The sequence below is a fragment of the Diabrotica virgifera genome, chromosome 1, assembly GCF_917563875.1.
Source record: "Diabrotica virgifera virgifera chromosome 1, PGI_DIABVI_V3a".
NCBI lineage: Eukaryota > Metazoa > Arthropoda > Insecta > Coleoptera > Chrysomelidae > Diabrotica > Diabrotica virgifera.
In genome coordinates this window covers 139,776,973-139,798,899 of record NC_065443.1, presented here as the reverse complement: position 1 = coordinate 139,798,899, position 21,927 = coordinate 139,776,973, and the positions used below count along the sequence as shown (strand labels likewise).

The window sequence follows — 21,927 nt, the reverse complement described above, 5'->3', positions numbered from 1 at the left end:
GTTTAGAAATGATATTAGTTTCGAAATCCTCCATAAATATATTAGCCAATAATGGAGATAAAGAAGAGCCCATTGCTAGAAATTTTGTTTATAGAACTCATTATTTAGTTGAAAATAGGTATTATTAGTACATAATGTCAATAACTCCATTATAGCTGATACATTTAGTCGTGTCCTAGTTGTCAATGTATTATCATTTTCTAATTTCGTTTTAATTATGTTTAAAGTTTTATCTAATGGCACATTTGTAAATAAACTGTTTATGTCAAAACTTACTAAAATATTATTTGGATTAACTTCAATATTTGATAATTTGTTTAAAAAATGTTGTGTATTTTTTATAAATGTGTCATTATTATTTGCAAATAGTGTAGGAAACAGAGGTTAAACCTTGCAAAATGGACACAAGTCCGGTTTTATTTTTTTTCTGGCATATCAAGGGGTGCTTATTATAAGACTAACTTTTTCTGAAAAAATTTCGCCCCGGAACCCCCTTTTCACCCCTTTAAAGGGGGTAATTTATGGTTTTTGCAGAACGTAACCCTTCCTGTACCTTTTACAAAAAATTTCTTTTATAGAAATATGAAGAGGACTATATTTTCTACGATTTATTTCCGACAGCATCTCTCTATCATCCACCGTTTAGTAAGGGTGGCGCCCCAAAGTTGACAAGTTTTTAAAAAAGATGTTTTTAAAAAATATATATTTTTCCCTAACTGTAACGGAAATTAAAAAGAAATGCTGCGGAGATTATTCACAAATAGATGATTGATTTTTTGGTATAGGTTTCACTTAAGGGTAATTGCCCTTTTTTTAATTACAGGGTGTTACATTTTAAAAAACCCCTTTTTATACCATCTGAACCGTTTATGCTAGAGTAAAAAGACTTTCAGCGATTACCCATGTACTGGTGTTATTTAAAAATTTGTATAATGCACCCCCACTTTTTCCCCGGAACCACCCAAAAAAAAAGAAGAATTAATAAATAAAGTGATTTTCTTGGAATCCTTCACACACAATGCCCTTCATTAATATGCTTCATATATCATTTTGTGCAAGTTATTATTACCCATGCATGGACACTAAAAGAGATTTCCTAATGCAACCCCTGTAGCCAAAAACAATAAATAAAATAGGGGGTTAAATTTTTTTTTGTTTTTTGCTTTTTGATCCTTATGGGCATATGCTTCATCAATAGTGCTTTTCAAAAATATATATGGTTATTGCAACATCCCTGCGCAAACCACCCCTATCCTTGAAAATATACTGCAGAAACTACCCCTATACCTTATCCAGCATGTTTTTACGATTTTCTCATTACCTATTCATTTTTTTTAAACAAAACTTATACAAGGTTAAAGATCACTATTTACTCTAAAAATTAGGTCCTATTCATTTTTTCGTTTAAGGAACCGTTATGGCACAGTGGCGCCGTAAACCTCATATATGCTTTGACGGGCTCCAGTTCTTGTTTATTTTTTCGTCATCTGTTTGTTTTATTGACAAAGTACTTATGTAAAATAAAACAACACAGTGCAACCTACAAATCATGACCTATGCACATTTTACATTCTTTGCTCCCCAAAGCTACAGTGGTGGCCCAAAATAAATTTTTTCATATTTTCGCCACCTACACGCATTTTATTGCGCTAATGCTATCTTAATAGCACAATATTCACCCCTAAGTGGTCGCTAAGCAGTGGTGGATCCAGGGAGGGGTGATGGGGGCGATCACCCCCACCCCTCTCAAACCAAGTGATATTATATTTGAAGATTATAAAAATACTCATTTATTTTTATAGAAATACTTATATTATATTAATATTATTTTTATAAGAATGACTTTTTATGCTTTAGCGACAGTGGCGGATCCAGCATTGCTAAGAGGGGGGTGCCAATTGGTTAAATTTCTATAAAAATAAATGAATATTTTTATAATCTTTGAATATAATATCACTTGGTTTGAGAGGGGGGGGAGGTGATCACCCCCATCACCCCTCCCTGGATCCGCCACTGCGTAGCGACCACCTAAGGGTAAATTATTGTGCTGTTTAGGTAGCATTAATGCAATAAAATGCATGTAGGTGGCGAAAATATGCAAAAATTTATTTTGGGCCACCACTGTGGCTTTGGGGAGCAAATAATGTAAAATGTGCATAAGTCATAATTTGTAGGTTACACTGTGTTGTTTTATTTTGCATAAGTACTTTATCAATAAAACGAACAGATGACGAAAAGAAAAACAAAAACTGGAGCCCGCCAAAGCATATATGAGGTTTACGGCGCCACTGTGCCGTAACGGTTGCTTATACGAAAAAATGAATAGGACATAATTTTTAGAGTAAATAGTGGTCTTTAACCTTGTATAAGTTTTGTTTAAAAAGAATACATAGGTAATGAGAAAATCGTAAAAACATGCTCGCCAAGGGATAGGGGTAGTTTCTGCAGTATATTTTCAAGGATAGGGGTGGTTTTCGCAGAGATGTTGCAATAACCATATATATTTTTGAAAAGCACTATTGATGAAGCATATGCCCATATGGATCAAAAAGCAAAAAACAAAAAAAAAATTTCAACCCCCCATTTTATTTATTTATTTTTTGCTTCAGGGGTTGCACTAGGAAATTGCTTTTGGTGTCCATGCATGGGTAATAATAACGTCCACAAAATGATGTATGAAGCATATTAATAAAGGGCATTGTGTGTGAAGGATTCCAAGAAAATCAATTTATTTATTAATTCTTCTTTTTTTGGGGTGGTTCCGGGGAAAAAATGGGGGTGCATTGTACAAATTTGTAAATAGCACCAGTACATGGGTAATCGCTAAAAGTCTTTTTACTCTAGCATAAACGGTTCAGATGGTATAAAAAGAGGTTTTTTCAAAAGTAACACCCTGTAATTAAAAAAAAGGCAATTACCCTTAAGTAAAACCTATACCAAAAAATCAGTCAATTATTTGTGAATAATTGCCGCAGGATTTCTTCTTAATTTCCGTTACAGTTAGGGAAAAATATATATTTTTTAAAAACATCTTTTTTAAAAACTTGTCAACTTTAGGGCGCCACCCCCGCTAAACGGTGGATGATAGAGAGATGGTGTTGGAAATAAATCGTAGAAAATATAGTCCTGTTCATATTTCTGTAAAAGAAATTTTTTGTAAAAGTTACAGGAAGGGCTACGTTCCGCAAAAACCACAAATTACCCCCTTTAAAGGGGTGAAAAGGGAGGTTCCGGGGCGAAATTTTTTCAGAAAAAGTTAGTCTTATAATAAGCACCCCTTGATATATCAGAAAAAAAATAAAACCGGACTTGTGTCCATTTTGCAAGGTTCAACCTTTGTTTCCTACACTAAAATGGTTTTATAATATTTAATAAAAATTTTGATAGTTCACTATAAGGAGAATTGATGGTACTACAAATGGGTCTAAGTGGAATATTCACTTTATGAATTTTCGGTACTCCATAAAAATGTGGTGTCTTACTGTAATGAGGTGTCATTAATTTTCTTTGATAGTACGTTAGATCATTTTTAAATTTGAATAAAGTTCTATAGATTTTGTTTTCCAGTGTCTTCGTTGGATCCTTCGTTAATTTGATATAAGGTCCATTTGTAATTAGATCTGTAATTTTGTCCTCATATTGTATTTTATCCATTATTACAGTTGCATTTCCTTTATCCGCTGGTAGGGTTGTTATGGAGTCATCATTTTTTAAAGTTTTTAAAGCTTTCATTTCCTCTCTGCTGATGTTCTGTTCAATTTTATTAGATTTTTCCAATTCAAGTTTACATAGTACCCTATATTGATTTGGTAAACATAATGATTTCTTTTTCATGATTTGGTAAACACTGGGATATTTTTTCCACTGAGCTAATTATGTCTAATTTTGGAATAGATGGATGAGTAACAGCATAGTTTAAACATTTTGACAATACCAAATTTTCCGTTGCATTTAAATTTCTATTTGATAGATTGATAACTGTCGCTAAAATGTCATTATTTCTATTTAGGTTATCAAAAGTATGTAATGTACTATTTTGTTCTAAAAGAATATTAAATTTATTTAAATGTATATTTCTTTGTTTTTGATATGAATTTTGATAAATTATTTGTAAACTAAAAATAATTCGATCAAAATCAGAATTTTATATCATTCAGAAAAGCAAATTTTCAATACTTACGATGTGTTGTTCAATAAAAAATAAATTTGACCTATGAAATTGTAACCTTTCCCGGATCATCGACAAACTGGCTCTATGTAGAATATTTTGGAGTCTTCTGCTTGAGTATGCTGGCCTTAACCTCAAGCCCTTTGGTATTAAATTGTTGTCTCTACATCTTCTTAAAAATTTAATTGAATTTTGACAGTGTGCCAGTTTCTCGTACAAGGTTTCCAATCTCCTAAAATTTTGACAAACGCTAGGCCCATACCGGTTTCTTAATGTTGTTCTGAAGCTATTTCCTTGTGGCATTTATAATAATATAATATAATCATTGAAAATAGTTGATTATACGCTGTGAGCTCGTACGTAGAGGGGATATTTATAAATTCGCGAACGCCAGTAGTGGCAAGTCTGTAAACGTTTACCGGAAATTTGACATAAATGTCAAAATGATTAATTTAAAATTAAAATAAAAACATTAATTATAAAAAATATTAGTTGGTCAAAGCTGTGCTATACGCTGTGAGCTCGTACGTAGAGGGGATATTTACAAATTCGCGAACGCCAGTAGTGACAAGTTTGTAAACGTTTACTGGAAATTTGACATAAATGTCAAAGTGATTAATTTAAAATTAAAATTAAAAACATTAATTATAAACAATATTAGTTGGTCAAAGCTGTGGTATATATTTTTACCTTAAATATACTTACGTTTTAAATACTGAATTTAAGTTTTTTTAATGTTCCGTAATATCGTTGATTGAGGTATTCAATCAACGGTAATATCTAATTATAAATAATCTATTATAATCTTAGCGCCATCTACACGATTATTGTCAAAGTATCCGAAGTAAGAAATTGATATTTTATCAATAGAACGTCAAAATGATTAGAAAAATCTTAAAAAAATCGATTACAATTTAATTACTTTTTAGCGTTGTAAATATTAAGCGATAACAATTAAATAATAAATTTAAAAATTACCGGTGAAAGTTGAATTAGTAACCGCTAGGAGCGACACCAGCGAAGCTCAGAGCGTATATAGATTTTTTTAAGATTTTGCTAATCATTTTGACGTTCTATTGATGAAATATTAACTTCTTACTTCGGATACTTTCACAATTATCATGTAGATGGCGCCAAGATTAATTTATAATTACATATTACAGAACATTAAAAAACGCAAATTCAGTATTTAAAACGTAAGTATATTTAAGGTAAAAATATAAACCACAGCTTTGATCAACTAATATTTTTTATAATTAATGTTTTTAATTTTAATTTAAAATTAATCACTTTGACATTTATGTCAAATTTCCGGTAAACGTTTACAGACTTGTCACTACTGGCGCTCCGGAATTTATAAATATCCCCTCTACGTACGAGCTCACAGCGTATATATTTTTACCTTAAATATACTTACGTTTTAAATACTGAATTTACGATTTTTTAATGTTCCGTAATATGTAATTCATAGAGTTATATATTAGCATAGAGAGAGTGTCATTCAGAGCGAAGTGACGACACCATCTTTTTTATTTGGATTAGTGCTGTTTCACTCTTACGCATAGTAAAGCTGCTACAGTTGTCCTCCTCTTCCGTGCCTATCTTCACACTTAATGTCATCATCTATTTTCAATACAATGTGTTAGAAAGAGATGCAGCAAACCAGTCCATGAGATCTTGTCGTCAGGAAGCGCGGAAGATAGGCTCCCTCTATGTTAATATATACCTCTATGATGTAATTATAAATTAATCTAGCGCCATCTACACGATAATTGTGAAAGTATCCGAAGTAAGAAATTAATATTTCATCAATAGAACGTCAAAATACTTAGCAAAATCTTAAAAAAATCTATTACAATTTAATTACTTTTTAGCGTTGTAAATATTAAGCGATAACAATTAAATAATAAATTTAAAAATTACCGGTAAAAGTTGAATTAGTAATCCGCCAGGAGCGACACCAGCGAAGCTCAGAGCGTATAAGTCGGAAATTTACTAAACGCAACAGCAAGTGACAGTAAGTAGCTATTCCTCCGATCACAAGTTAAAATTTGACGTTATCAAAAAATAAAATGTCAAAGTAAGTTTTGCTTTAAAATTTTGGTGCACAATTACAGCTACATTTGAAGTAGCTTAACAAATTCTTTTAATATCATTGATTAATACATAAATAAACAATTTATAAAAAAAATCAATCACATTTTCTTTTTGTTATTTTATTCACTTTGGCGAAACATTAAACACAAGCATTCCTTCACTGTGTCAATGAGGTTTACTTTGTACGTTGTCAAAATTAATCGTAAAATAACATAAACTTACCCTAAAATTGCAAACTGCAATATAAAATTAGTTGTGAAAACAACTGTTTGTATACGATAAAAAACTTCAAAATGCAAAAATTCTACAAAATAATAGCAAAAAATTCAACAAACTGACAGCCACAAAAATGAACAAACCAAAACGTCAGAAATTGTACTTAAAATGTGAATACATCCCCAATCGTCTTTTTTGTACATATCTCTTTTCAATGTACTGAGACTAGATCGTTCATAAAAATAACATGTGTTTTTACTTAATAACAAGCGGTAGCTGGTTTGTCATTAGTTTCATGCGTGGCAGAGAATGATGCTAGATAAATAGTATGTGTTTTATCTCTTTAGGTATTAATGACGCACGGGTAAATAGACCTGGATCCCGCGTACCAAAAAAAAGTTGATTAATAGCAAGCTGAAAATTTGTTAATATCTTACCGGTGTCTAGTCGGACAAACTTTAATGTACGGGAACACTGGAACAGGGGAAGTTTTAATTGTGGAACAGTTTAAAAATTTGGAACGTCAGATTATGAAAACGTTCCATGTATTTTGTCGGACAGAACTTCCAATTGATTTCTTACCATTTCATTAAACTCTCGTGCAAAAATCAGACTGATGTTTATCACCAACTGAGCATTTTAATGAGTGGAACACGTAGAACATATCAAATGACAAGAATCATGTTGGTTAGTAATAGCAGTCTGATTTTTGCATGAGAGTGTAATGAAAGGGTAACAAATCAATTGGATGTTTTGTCCGACAAAATACATGGAACGTTTTCGTAATCTGACGTTCCAAATTTTTAAACTGTTCCACAATTAAAACTTCCCCTGTTCCAGTGTTCCCATACATCAAAGTTTGTCCGACTAGACAACGATAAGCTATTAACAAATTTTCAGCTTGCTATTAATCAACTTTTTTTTGGTACGCGGGATCCAGGTCTAATAGACTCGTGGACTCAAGTGTACAAGTATATTTATCAATCAACGGTCATAACCAATGTTTGTTTTACAGAAAAACAAAAAATTCAAAATATTCAGAAAAGCAAAACCTACATTTAATACTTGTTGAGTTATTTTGAAAAGAATGCATTTTTTTCAAAATTTCAAAAATAAAATTTTACTTTAAGAGGCTACAGTAGCGATCAACAGGTAGCAACAAACGCGTTCCAAGATTGCGGCTCTAATTTTGAATATTTTGTCGAGATATTTGGCACACACATTCGTAATATAATAAAGAATGGCGGTACAGAGCCCAATTTCAGAAATATGTTAGTACGTGGAAATTACTCTATAACTAAACAAAATATTGAAAAAAGGAGCCTGTACCGTCATTAAGAAGAAAAAAAAATAAACTTTCTTCAAATAAACTTTTTTATCCCATGCCTAGATTTTGTGTAATCTTGGAACTACTAAATTTTTTTATTTCTAACAAGAAATCGAACATATTATAACTAAATAATTAATTAGGCAACATAGAGAAATTATCACTGTCATTTTGACAAACCTGCGTCAGATTTTCTAATCTGCGTCTAATCTGTTCTGTCATTTTTATCGATATCTGTTCAGTGCAGTAGTGTGTTAATTTAAGAATTCGTTTTTGTTGTTTCTTAGGAAAGTAGTGTTTATTGATAGTTAATTTATTATATTTGTTGTTGTTGTATATGTTGTTGGCCTCTTTGAAAGAATAGATTGTTGTTAATTGTGAGTTTTAGTTATATGTAGGTAGGTAAGTATATTTTACGTAAAAATATTTCGAATTCTAATGCGAGTATATAAAGTTTTAGAAGGAATTTTTTATTCTAAAAATATTATCAATAGTTTAACAAAATGGAAAAAGTAAATCAAACGAAAAATAAATTGAAACATTCCAAGAAAAAGTCCATTAAAAACCGTGCCAAAATTATGCGAAAATCGAAATTTGTTTCGCTTCACAACAAAAAATGATTATTTATTATTGTTTTATTATTAGATATTTCATGCAAATACCTTTCTAAATACCTATCTTAACATAAAATTTTCACCCATTTTGGTTTATTTTTATAAATATCTATTTATTAATAATAAAATCGTTTTCTATTACATGTATTTCCATTTAGCGCGACTATGATATTGTCAAAATATTAATCTTAGATAATGTCAAAGATTACCACTGTTGCCAAAGTTTATGATACTATCTCCCGAAGTTATATTTTGTTGCTACCTGTTGATCGCTACTGTTTACTCTTAAAACTTAAATGCCTATTTTTAAAAAATAAGCATTTTTTAACCTACAGGTGAAACCTACAGATCTTATAAACTTTCCTTAGCTTGGTTGTTATTCCTCTTTGTTCCAGGAGCGACCATAATTTCATTTGGTGCTATTTAAGGAGTGATTTTCACGATTTTTAGAGGCCAACTTTATTTTCATCATAACTTGCTTAGTTTTAATACTAGCAATTTTTAAAACAAAACAAAACTAAAACTGCTTTTTAAATACTTAAAAAGTTTGGTTTATTTTATCCCAAAAGTGCTTGATTTTTTGGTTAATTTACGTATAAATAAATAATTGATTTGGAATTTGACGAATAAGAACCTACTTTTCATGAGCTATAACTCTGCATCTACTGGTACAGATTCCATACATACACCATTTTTTTCGTTTCTTTATAAGCTAAATTTTTGCTGGGAATATTTTTTTCGGCAATTGTTTATACTTTTTGAGTTATTTGCGAAAAACCATCTAGAAACGTGGTTTTTCTTTTGTTGAAAAATAAACATTTTTACTCGCAAATAATTCGAAACTATTGACTGAATGAAAAAAACTCCATAAAACCAAAGTGGCTTAAAGTGGCTTAAGTGACAAAGAGCCAGTTTATATGTTCCCGGACTTACTTTGAACGTAAGTTTGTCACCTCTAATTAAAAGCAACCCTGGGCTCACGTCCAAATGTGAAGAAGAGAATAAGAGGAACCTAAATCCAAATTTTCAAGCAAATCCGTCGGGACGAGGAAAATTACACTAAAAACAAAATACTCCAAAATATATCAAAACAATAATGTACCGGGTGTCCCAATAAGAATGGCTCTCGGCCATATCTCAGGAACCGTTTATAGTAGAGCTTTGAAATAAAAATTTTTATAACAAAAGTTGCCTCAGGAAAAGCCTGGAAATTATTTTCATAATTGTGGGTCCACCGCTAGAGAGCGTAATTGAATATCAAAAATAAAAAAATCTAAATTTTACAAAATTTTCCTAATGAAGGGGCACTGAAAATTCGATTATTGTATTCTTCATCAAATTCTGCGCATATTTGATTTAACAAGTTTAACTCTACCTTTGCAAATAAGTGGTGGGGGTGAGTGGGAACCTTGTTATGAAAAAATGGCTGTAAGTCCGGTTCTGCTAAATAAAATTTTGAAAACTGGGTCTTGTTGAAGACAGATCTTTTTCTTCAATGTAAGCGTGATAATTTTGAACCATCCTAATAAGTAATAAGCCAGATGGGAGGCGTTATTTAATTTTTTTCAGAAATCTAGTTTTCTTTGGAAAATATTAAATACAAGTATGTATTTTTAATCATACTTTATAAAATTAGATTAAATTAGCAATAGAATAGCGAAAACCGCATGTCGATATCTTTTTTCTATCTCAAGATATCTCGAGAAACGTGTAAATTTAATACATAACTGTTACTATCACCGGTAAACTAAGTTAATGAAAAGTAGTGTGCTGTGGAAAAAAACCAAATAACATTTTCCAGATGTCAACGTATAAAAATATAATTAATTAAAACAACAATATAAAGAGAAACAATACTATTAAAATTAAATATAACACAGAACAAAAAGAACTACTTAGTGACGACCTAAATATTCAAATTGTTGCCCATCATACACTACTCTAGAATACATTATCCAGAGAATACTAAACGCCATTCAAAGCATATCGAGAGCAGAAATTGCGACTGCTGTTCAATCTACTCTTGAAAGAGTAAATGTTTGCAACGAAAATGATGGGCAAACATTTGAACGTTTATGTCATCACTAAATAGTTGTTTTTATTTCTTTGTAATAGGGCTTTTCAACGCTTCTCATTTGTTTCGAGCCTCTGTCATATGCCGTATAATCCGTGTATAATATTAATATACGAGATATGAACGAGGCTCGAAACAAATGAGAAGCGTTGAAAAGACCTAATATATGTTGACAGCTGGAAAATGTTTCTTTGTTGTTTCCATAGCACACTACTTTTAATGAATTTCGTTTACCGGTGACAGTAACAGTTATGTTTTTAAATTTACACGTTTTGTAAGATATCTCGAGATAGAAAAAAGGTATTAACATGCGGTTTTCGCTATTCTGTTGCTAATTTTGTTTAATTTTGTAATATGGTATTAAAAATGCAGGTTTGCATTTAATATTTTCCAAGGAACACTAGATTTCTTAAAAAAATTAAATAACGCGTTCTAGCTGGCATATTACTCAGTAAGTTGGTTCGAAATCATAACTTTTACATTGAAGAAAAAGATCTGTCTTCAACAAGACCAAGTTTGCAAAATTTGATTAAGCAGAACCGGACTCACAGCCAGTTTTTCATAACAAGGTTCCCACTCACCCCCAGCTCTTATTTCCAAATTTAGACCTAAACTTGTCAAATCAAATATACGTAGAATTTTATGAAGAATACGACGATTGGATTTCCAGTGCCCCTTCATTAGGAAAATTTTGTAAAATTTAGATTGTTTAATTTTTGATAGTCAATTACGCCCTCTAGCGGTGGTCCCACAATTATGAAAATAATTTCCAGGCTTTTCCTGAGGCAACTTTTGTTATAAAAATTTTTATTTGAAAGCTCTACCATAAACGGTTCCTGAGATATGGCCGAGAGCCATTCTTATTGGGACACCCGGTACATTACTATAGGTGAAAATATTATGCTATACATACCACATGCTGTGGGTGAAAAAACGTGATATAATTCAGGAATTTTTGAAACCTATCAGGTGTTGTAAAGGACGATGCCAGGAATAACTTCTACTAAAATGTAACCAAAAATATTGTGCGCTTTTTTTATTGCGATTTTCACTTGTTAAATTTGCAATTATTAATGATTTTTAATTTTGCAGCGTAGGATATTGAATTTAGAGAATAACTTTTTAATAGAAAGTTGTAGTAAATTAAAAAACCTACAATTTAAGGTATGGTAAGTTTAATTTCGTTAATTGGTTATTGCAAAACAGCCTGCGAAAGGTCCAAAATGGCCGTTTTTTACAATTGCATTATTTATTGTACAAATAATTTTTTTTATTTTTTAAAGCTTTAAAATGAAGCTATTTCAATTCCAAACATAAAAAAAAATTGTACAGCCAGATTAACGAATTTGTTGCTTAGATATTATAAATTGTTTATCCCAAAAGGTCAAATGTCGAAGGCTATAACTTTTTGAAAAAAAAATCGTAGAGAGTTGGTTAAACATCTAATCTCCTTCTAAAGAGTTATATTTATATATTCTGATGTAAATAAATGCGTAAAACATTTTTAAACCTCTAATTTTTGGGTTTGAAAATAAGGGGGCAAATTTTGTTATAAACATTTAGAGCTGAAGCGGCCCTGTACATCCTATGAGTTTCTAACTTACAGTTATTGTTGCTGAAGATGAAACGAAGATTTATAAAAAAATAAAAAATTTCTACGACCAACTGAAGCCGAGATAATTTTCGGGTTTGAAAATAAGGGGGCAAATTTCGTTATATACCTTTATAGCTGAAGCGGCCCTGTACATCCTATGAGTTTCTAACTTACAGATTATTGATGCTGAAGACGAAACGAAGATTTATAAAAAAATAAAAATTTTCTACAACCAACTGAAGCCGAGATAATTGTTTTTTTTTTTTTTTAAATCGTAGTGCCTTTATTTATAACAATTAAGAAATTATTTTACAGTCATTGACTAAAAAAAGACTTATATTATCTTAAAATAAAAATTATTATAAAATATAATTACATTTAATTATTAAAAATTATTTTTAAAATCGGTGCTTTTGCAAGCGGCCGAATTTTGCAAATCGCCCGGCTCGCTTCAAATCCGCGCGCTCGGAAAATTTTTACGTAACTTGTATTAAATTTTGACCGAAAACAATTTAATAATATCACCATTATAATATACAGTCTATTTACCACTGTATTTGTTTTTCTTGATAAACTTTTATATGTGAAATCCAAAACGAATAGTCACTACAAGAAGAAAAAGTTTTATATTGTATATTATAGTAAGAAGTAACATTATTATTATTATTATTATTATACTTATATAACAATAATATATTTATTAATAATATATTTCATATATATGTATCATTTTTGTAATATTATTTCTTCACAAATGAAATTTCACATATAAAAGTTTATCTAGAAAAACAAATACAGTGGTAAATAGACTGTATATTTTAATGGTAATATTATTAAATTGTTTTCTGTCAAAATTTAATACAAGATACGTAAGTAAAAATTTTCCGAGCGCGCGGATTTGAAGCGAGCCGGGCGATTTGCAAATTTCGGCCGCTTGCAAAAGCACCGATTTTCAAAATAATTTTTAATAATTAAATGTAATTATATTTTATAGCAATTTTTATTTTAAGATAATATAAGTCTTTCTTTAGTCAATGACCGTAAAATAATTTCTTAATTGTTATAAATAAAGGCACTACGATTTAAGAAATAAAAACAATTATCTCGGCTTTAGTTGGTTGTAGTATATTTTTATTTTTTATAAATCTTCGTTTTGTCTTCAGCAATAATAATCTGTAAGTTAGAAACTCATAGGATGTACAGGGCCGCTTCAGCTCTAAATGTTTATAACGAAATTTGCCCCCTTATTTTCAAAGCCAAAAATTATCTCGGCTTCAGTTGGTCGTAGAAATTTTTTATTTTTTTATAAATCTTAGTTTCATCTTCAGCAACAATAATCTGTAAGTTAAAAACTCATAGGATATACAGGGCCGCTTCAGCTCTAAATGTTTATAACGAAATTTGCCCCCTTATTTTCAGACCCAAAAATTAGAGGTTTAAAAATGTTTTACGCATTTATTTTCATCAGAATATGAAAACATAACTCTTTAGAAGGAGATTGAATGTAAAATTATATTAAGTAGTATAACTCACGCCACTTACTTGGTGTCTGTTTCTGTTTTTGTTTTGTTTGTAGTTTTTTATTATTTTTTGTTTTTTATTGTATTTTTTTATATTTTATAAGCTTTGTCCACAAATTGGTAAAATTTTTTGACAATAAAGCATACCTTACTTACTTACTTACTTACTTAACCAACTCTCTACGATTTTTTTTTTCAAAAAGTTATAGCCTTCGACATTTGACCTCTTGGGATAAACAATTTATAATATCTAAGCAACAAATTCATTAATCTGGCTTTACAATTTTTTTTTATGTTTGGAATTGAAAGATCTTTATTTTAAAGCTTTAAAAAATAAAAAAAATTATTTGTACAATAAATAATGCAATTGTAAAAAACGGCCATTTTGGACTTTTCGCAGGCTATTTTGCAATAACCAATTAACTAAATTAAACTTACCATACCTCAAATTGTAGGTTTTTTAATTTACTATAACTTTCTATTAAAAAGTTTTTCTCTAAAATCAATATCCTAAGCTGCAAAATTAAAAATCATTAAAAATTGCAAATTTAACAAATGAAAATCGCAATAAAAAAAAGGGCACAATATTTTTGGTTACATTTTAGCGGAAGTTATTCCTGGCATCGTCCTTTACAACACCTGATAGGTTTCAAAAATTCCTGAATTATATCCTGAAATCGACCTATTTTTAACCCACAGCCTGGGGTAACAAGGTGATTGATTAGTAGGGTAAAGTTCAATAGCTCCGCTATAGTAATAGATAGCAAAAAAAGTTAATAACAAAAATTTTAGCCACCTTTGAGCTTCACATTACAAAATTAGTTAGAATGTTACAGAGTGTTCAATAACACAGTGGCAGACCTAACTTTTGTTTTTTTAAATAGAACACCCTATATTTTATTTTATATTCGAAATCCTGTTAACTTCTCCATCACAAAAATATAAAGGTTTGTAATGTTATACAGGGTATTTACAAAGTTATAACCGATTTTGTATGAAAATCGTAACAAGTTCAACTCCCTGTATAAATAAAAATAAGCACAACAGCAATGGTTTATTAATGCCATATTTTTTTATTGTCAAACTTTTTAAGAATTATTGATATTGCTAATTTTCTTTATATCAAATACAGGGTGAGTCAAAACGCAAGTACATTATTTTCTCAGTAATGTTAAAATGAACACCCTGTATTTTATATCATTATTGAAAAGTAACATTAACGTACTTTAATTTTTTATATAACATTCCATATGCCCAAATTTATTAGTTTTCGAGATATTTTCATTTTTCAGAGCAAATTATTTTAGGTGTTTTAATTTATCTAAATTTTAAGTACGCCATGGCTGAATTGACAATTGAAGATTACCGATTATCAATCCGGTAATCAATGTAACACTGTAGCAAATAAAGAAATAAAAATAATTTATTAGTAATACATTTTACAAACAAAAACACAACCACTACATGCAACACTTTTGAAACAATTAAAAACTATCTATTTATGTAAATGCAACAAATAAACAAAGAAAATTAGTAATAAATTTTACAAAAAAAAAACACACAAACACAAAATACAATATTTTGTGAAGACAATTAAACACTACTTTTGTATGTAAATGTAACAATGTAACAAATAAAGAACGAAACATAATTTATCAGTAATACATTTTGCAAAAAAACATGTTTGAAAAAATTAGAAGCTACTTTTGATAAGATATTTTTAATATTTAATTACATAAGGTGTTCAAAATTACCTCCTAACACATTTATGTACGCCTAAAAACGATCATTGAATGAGCTACTTACTCTACGGAGCATTTGTAAATTAACACATCGAAATACACTTTGTATTCTATTTTTCATCTCATCCCTTGTTGTTGGAGGTATTTTATAAACTTCATTATTAACGTAACCCCAAAAAATCAGTCCAGTTTATTAAATTCTGGTGATTTGGGTGGCCACGCTACTGGTCCATTAAAAAATGAAAATATCTCGAAAACTAATAAATTTAGACATAGGGAATGTTGTCTAAAAATTAAAGTACGGTAATAGTACTTTTAATAGTGATATAAAATACAGGGTGTTCCATTTAAAATTACTGAGAAAATAATGTACTTGCGTTTTGACTCACCCTGTATTTGATATAAAGAAAATTAGCAAAATCGACCATTCTTGAAAATTTTGACAATACGTTAAAAAACATGGCATTAATAAACCAGTGTTGTTTTGCTTATTTTTATTTATACAGGGAGTTGAACTTGTTACGATTTTCATATAAAATTGGTTATAACTTTGTAAATACCCTGTATAACATTACAAACCTTTATATTTTTAACAGAATTTCGAATTTATAATAAAATATAGGGTGTTCCATTAAAAAAAAACAAAAGTTTGGTCTGCCACTGTGTTATCGAACACCCTGTAACATTCTAGCTAATTTTGTAATGTGAAGCTCAAAGGTGGCTAAAATTTTTGTTATTAACTTTTATTGCTATCTATTACTATAGCGGAGCTATTGAGCTTTACCCTACTAATCAATCACCCTGTATATAGTGAGCAACACAGTGAGGTCACAGAAATTGATTTCTGGAGGAAATCTCAGCGTATCTAAAAAAAAACAAAAGAACGAGAGAAATAATATTAGCAAAGAGATAACAACAAAAACAAACAGCTGATGTGCGACGGATACATACTAATTATGTATTGACAAAGGTATAATCTCAAAACAAATTCTGAAATCGAGACCTGGAAAAAAAAGAATGCCAAGAAGACCCATAATGAGCCAAAAGGAATGAACCGATAAAGATAAAAAGGATACCTGGAGAAGGACTTAATAGCCGATCAAGAAGAAGATTGAAAATCTAAAGTCGTTTTCAATGGATATACTTATAGTTGAGGATCCGATATAAGGTCGATTTGCACCGATCTCTTTAATGGATAAAAACTATTGGATATGTAATTTAGCATGTTAACAAATTACAAAAAACAAGGGTTTCCCGATCTAATCTTGTTCTAACTATAATAAATTAATAATTAAAAAATTACATTTTTTTATGAATTAAAGAAAAATTCGACCCGGTCAGATATTATTTCAGATTTTTTGGATCATTCTAAACAAAAAAGGTCTTTTGTAATTTTACTTTAAAGTTGGTCGTTTTCGAGTTATAAACAATTTAAAACTGAAAAAAGAACGAAAGATGACAATTTTCAAGGCTCAAAAATGCAAGTAAAAAATATCATTTTTGTAATCATCAAGTACATAAATTCAAGTTCAAACCTTTTTCTATCAGGTCTCGATAAGAATTTTAGGCATGTTTTATTCTAAAACATATTTTTTTTTAATTGTTAATGAGGAAGGTTTCTTATGGGGAGACGGGCATTAACAACTCAAAAACAATGTTTCAGAATGAAATAAGTCCAAAAGACTTATCAAGAACTGATAGGTACTTTGTAATTTCAAAAATGATATTTTATGCTTATGTTTTTGAGCCTTGAATATCGTCGTATTACTTTTTTTTTCAGTTTTAAATTGTTTATAACTAGAAAATGATCAACTTTAGAGAAAAATTACAAAAGACCTTTTTTGTTTAGAATAACATAAAAAATCTGAAATAAGATCTGCCTAGGTCGAATTCTTTTTTTAATTTATAAAAAAATGTCATTTTTAACAACTATTAATTAATTATAGTTAGAACAAGATTAGATCGGGCAACCCTTGTTTTTTGTAATTGTTAACATGCTAAATTACATATCCAATCATTTTTATGAATTAAACAGATCGGTGCAAATCGACCTTATATCGTATCTTAGACTACTACAACAATAAACTTTTGCTAAACTGATATGGGCAATATAACGTATCTTATATTATGAAGAAAGATATTAACAATGACGACAACAATTCTTGTCCCCGAAAAATTAAATTACATAATGATTTCGAATATACAAATTATTTTGTAAACAAAAATATAAGATTCCAAAAAAACTACGTGATTGAATTAGTTAAAAATAATTATGACGCCCCAGTTTAATAATATAATCAGTAACGTTACAAATATCAAATATGCTTCAGATATATTGGCCTCTAAGGAGGAAAAGAGAGCAAGATATGAAAAGAAAATAGAAAACATAATTGGACAATGTAATCAAGTAAATGAAAATCAGGTCAGAAATATCGAAAATGAATGGAGGGTTTTAAGAGAAGCAGTGATAACAGCTGCAAAAGAAGTAGTGGTGGAAAGCAAAGAACGTAGCCAAAAAGATGGTATGACAAAGACTGCCAGAGGCTAATGAAACAAAAAAAACCAAACTAGGCTTAAAATAAAGAGCAAATATTAGTCGGAGAGGCTGAAGTAGACCAATATTAACCAACAGAAGCAGAAATAAAAGACGTAATAAAAAAATGAAAAATATCAAGGCCCCAGGATGCGATACAATATCCTTAGAAATGTTAAAATATGGAGGACATAGAATACATAATGAAATATCAAAGTTAATACTAAAAATATTTACCACAGAAATAATGAGGAAACAATAAAAAGTTGCAGTGGTGATATGCTCTATACATAATAAGGGAGATAAGTTAGATTGCAATAATCTCCGGGGATATCACTACTAAAAGTTGGATACAAAATATTTAGCAAAATATTGGAAGAAAGACTAAACAATATAATGAAACAAACAACAGGGGATTATCAAGGAGGATTCAGAAAAGGCAGGTCAACTATAGACACAATGTTTACAAAGGCAAACGCTGGAAAAATTCTACGAGCGGAATACCGAACTACATCATCTATTTGTAGATTTCAAACAAGCGTATGACTCAATAATTAAAAAGGAATTATATAGTGCATGCAAGAGTTAAATGTACCAAAAAAACTGATCAGATTAGTAAAACTACGCCTAACCAACACCAAAGTACAAGTAGGATCCAAAATCAACTGCCCGATGAATTTAACATTAATGAAAGTCTAACACAAGGGGATGTGCTGTCAACAACACTTTTTAACCTTGCGTTGGAACAAGTAATCAAGAAAACTATAGATAGGGAAAGTACAATATTTACAAAGTTCAATCAAGTCGTTGCTTACGCAGATGATATAGACATAATTAGCTGGAAATTAAAAAACCTACAAAAAATTTATACATATTTTAAAGAAGCGGCACAGACTATGGGTCTAGAAGTTAATGTCTCAAAGGCAAAGTACATGATAACAACTCGGGAAAAAGTACAAACGAAAAACAACCGGGTATCAAACTATCTGTGAGCGGGCAAATATTTGAAAGAGTAGACCGTTTCAAATATTTAGGATCAACAATTATTACAGAAGGAAATAAAAACAGTGATGAGATATCAGCGAGAATTTCATTTGGAAACAAATGCTTCTACATCCTACAGAATAAATCAGTATCTATTAATTCAAAAGTAAAAATATACAACAGTTATGAGACCTGTAGTCATGTATGTAATTTGGCTAGTTAATAAGATGAACAACTTCTTAGATGGGAAAGAAAAAATTTAAAGAAAATATATAGACCTATACAGGACAATGGATAATGGCGTATAAGAATGAACCACGAAATAAATAGAGCGTTTAACAGACCGACTATCATTCATAAAAGAAATACGAAGTAAACTAATGAGTTGGTTGGGACACGTAGAACGGATGGATGATAAGAGAAATAGAAAAAAGTACTTAGAAAGAGATTAAACGAGAAGAGACCGAGAGGTAGGCCTAGAAAGAGATGGATTGATGGTATTAACCAGGATTTGAAAGACCTAGGAATACGAGAATGGGAAAAACAAGCAAAGGAAAGGAAAACATGGTCGACTATAGTCAAGTAAGCAAAACAATCATAACGCCGAAAAGATCTCAAAAAAGAAACAAGAAAGTAATATTTTAGATAGATATAATGTTTAGAACTTTTGAGGAATTATGCGGGTGGGTGGCATCCACACCATGTAAAACTTTAAAGTCTAGAAACCCCAACTGGCGACCATGGCTCTCCATGGGCTGTCATTGGTCACCGATGATGATGAACGTTACAAATAGGAGTGTATTATTATAAATAAAAATGTATTGGCTCTTGTATAAATATTATAAATAGAAAATAATTTTTTTGAGTAATAATAATAATAAGTTTTAAAATAAAGAATATATAAATGGGGGAACCTTAAGTAGCTTGTAGTCTTAAACAAACCAACCAAACCAGTTAATTAATGACATGATTAATATTAAGATATAAACTCACATTGTTGTGGATTGTTCTTAATGTCGTCAAATTCATCAGGAAAATAAAAATTTCCATGTGGAAGGCTAAGACACACTATGAGAACAGCAAAAAACACCAACGTCTTCGTTACAAAATGCATCGTTTCCCTAGATCTACCGCTACAACACTGTCACTAATACCTGCAGTATACTATAATACAGCGCTAATACCATGTAGGATAGGATATTATTATACAAGCGAAAAAAATACCACCGACCACTGTTACCGACTTCACATGTTAAACAGCGTCAACAAAACCAGATAAATCGGTGTTGTTTTAATGCCTTCTAATTACATATTCAAAATATGAGCATTTTCTTTAGGAACGATTAATCAAATTTGTTCTCGGAATATACATAGGCGTCCGGAACAAGAGATAATGTAATTACAAAAGAATTTAACTTCACAGTTTATTTAAATATACAGTGTACTTATGTTGTATTCTTCATTAAGGTTCAGTGATAGTTGTTCACAGTTGTTTTCATTAGGTAACGTTGCGTTGATTAAGGTACCAACAAGTTGATTCAAGAAGATATTTATAGGTGTTTTTGTGAAAATGAAAGGCATGTTTTTTGATATTAATTTCATTAATGTGCACACACCTACAGATTAGTAAAACTATGCCTAACCAGCACCAAAGCAAAAGTAAGGATCCAAAATCAACTGTCCGATGAATTTAACATTAATGAAGGTCTAACACAAGGGAATGCACTGTCAACAACACCTTGCGTTGGAACAAGTAATCAGGAAAACTCCTATAGATAGAGATGGTAAAATATTTACAAAGCTCAATCAGGTCGTTGCCTACGCAGATGATGATATAGACATAATCAGCTGGACATTAAACGACCTAGAAAAAACTTATACATATTTTAAAGAAGCCGCACAGACTATGGGTCTAGAAGTTAATGTCTCAAAGACAAAGTACATGATAACAACTCGGGAAAAGGTACAAACGAAAGGCAACATATCTCTGAGCGGGCAAATATTTGAAAGAGTGGACCGTTTCAAATATTTAGGATCAACAATAACAGAAGGAAATAAAAACAGTGATGAGGTAAGAGCAAGAATTTCGCTTGGAAACAAATGCGTCTACAGCCTACAAAATATCATAATGTCAAAATCAGTATCTATTAATTCAAAAGTAAAATATACACAACAGTAATGAGACCTGTAGTAATGTATGCATCAGAAACATGGACCTTGACTAGTGAACAAGAGGAACAACTTCTTAGATGGGAAAGAAAAATCTTAAGGAAAATATATGGACCTATACAGGAGAATGGATAATGGCGTATAAGAATGAACCACGAAATAAATAGAGTGCTTAACAGACCGACTATAATAAAAGAAATACGAGGTAAACGACTGAGTTGGTTAGGACACGTAGAAAGGATGGATGATAAGAGAAATACAAAAAAAGTACTTAGAAAAGAATTAAATGGGAAGAGACCAAGAGGTAGGCCTAGAAAGAGATGGATCGATGGTATTAACCAGGAGCTGAAAGACCTAGGAATACGAGAATGGGAAAAACAAGCAAAGGAAAGAAAAACATGGGCAGCTATAGTCAAACAAGCAAAACACACATAACGCCGAAAAGACCTCCTCAAAAAAAAAAGAAACAAGAAAGTAATATTTTAGATAAATATCGTTTAGAACTTTTGAGGAGTTATGCGTGTGGCTGGCCTCCACACCATGTAAAACTTTAGAGCCTAGAAACCCCAACGGGCGACCATGGCCCTCCATGGGCTGTCAGCGGTCACCGATGATGATGATGATGATAGTTGTTCACAGTTGTTTTCATTAGGTAACGTTGATTAAGGTACCAACAAGTTGATTCAAGAAGATATTTATAGGTGTTTAATCTTCGTCTTCTTCTTCTTTTTCCTGTATAGACATGACTCTGTCTGTTTTTCAATGTGCCTCCATTAAGTTGTCATTCCATCGTTTTCGTGAACTGATCGTCTTCCTATTGGGAAACCGTCTCTCGTCGTCCTTACTACTCTATTTGTTGTCATTCGGCTTATGTGGTCATTCCATTCTA

At 30.6% G+C, this 21,927-nt stretch overlaps 1 long non-coding RNA gene across 1 annotated transcript in view; it reads right to left on the bottom strand.

Moving 5' to 3' along the window:
* The window catches only part of LOC126881006 (uncharacterized), a 32,787-nt gene extending 12,596 nt beyond the window's left edge, over positions 1-20,191 (bottom strand). Inside the window, exon 1 of the long non-coding RNA XR_007696706.1 lies at positions 19,863-20,191. This is a non-coding gene — a long non-coding RNA (uncharacterized LOC126881006). The remainder of the gene's footprint in view (positions 1-19,862) is intronic.
* Positions 20,192-21,927: the final 1,736 nt, after the last annotated feature.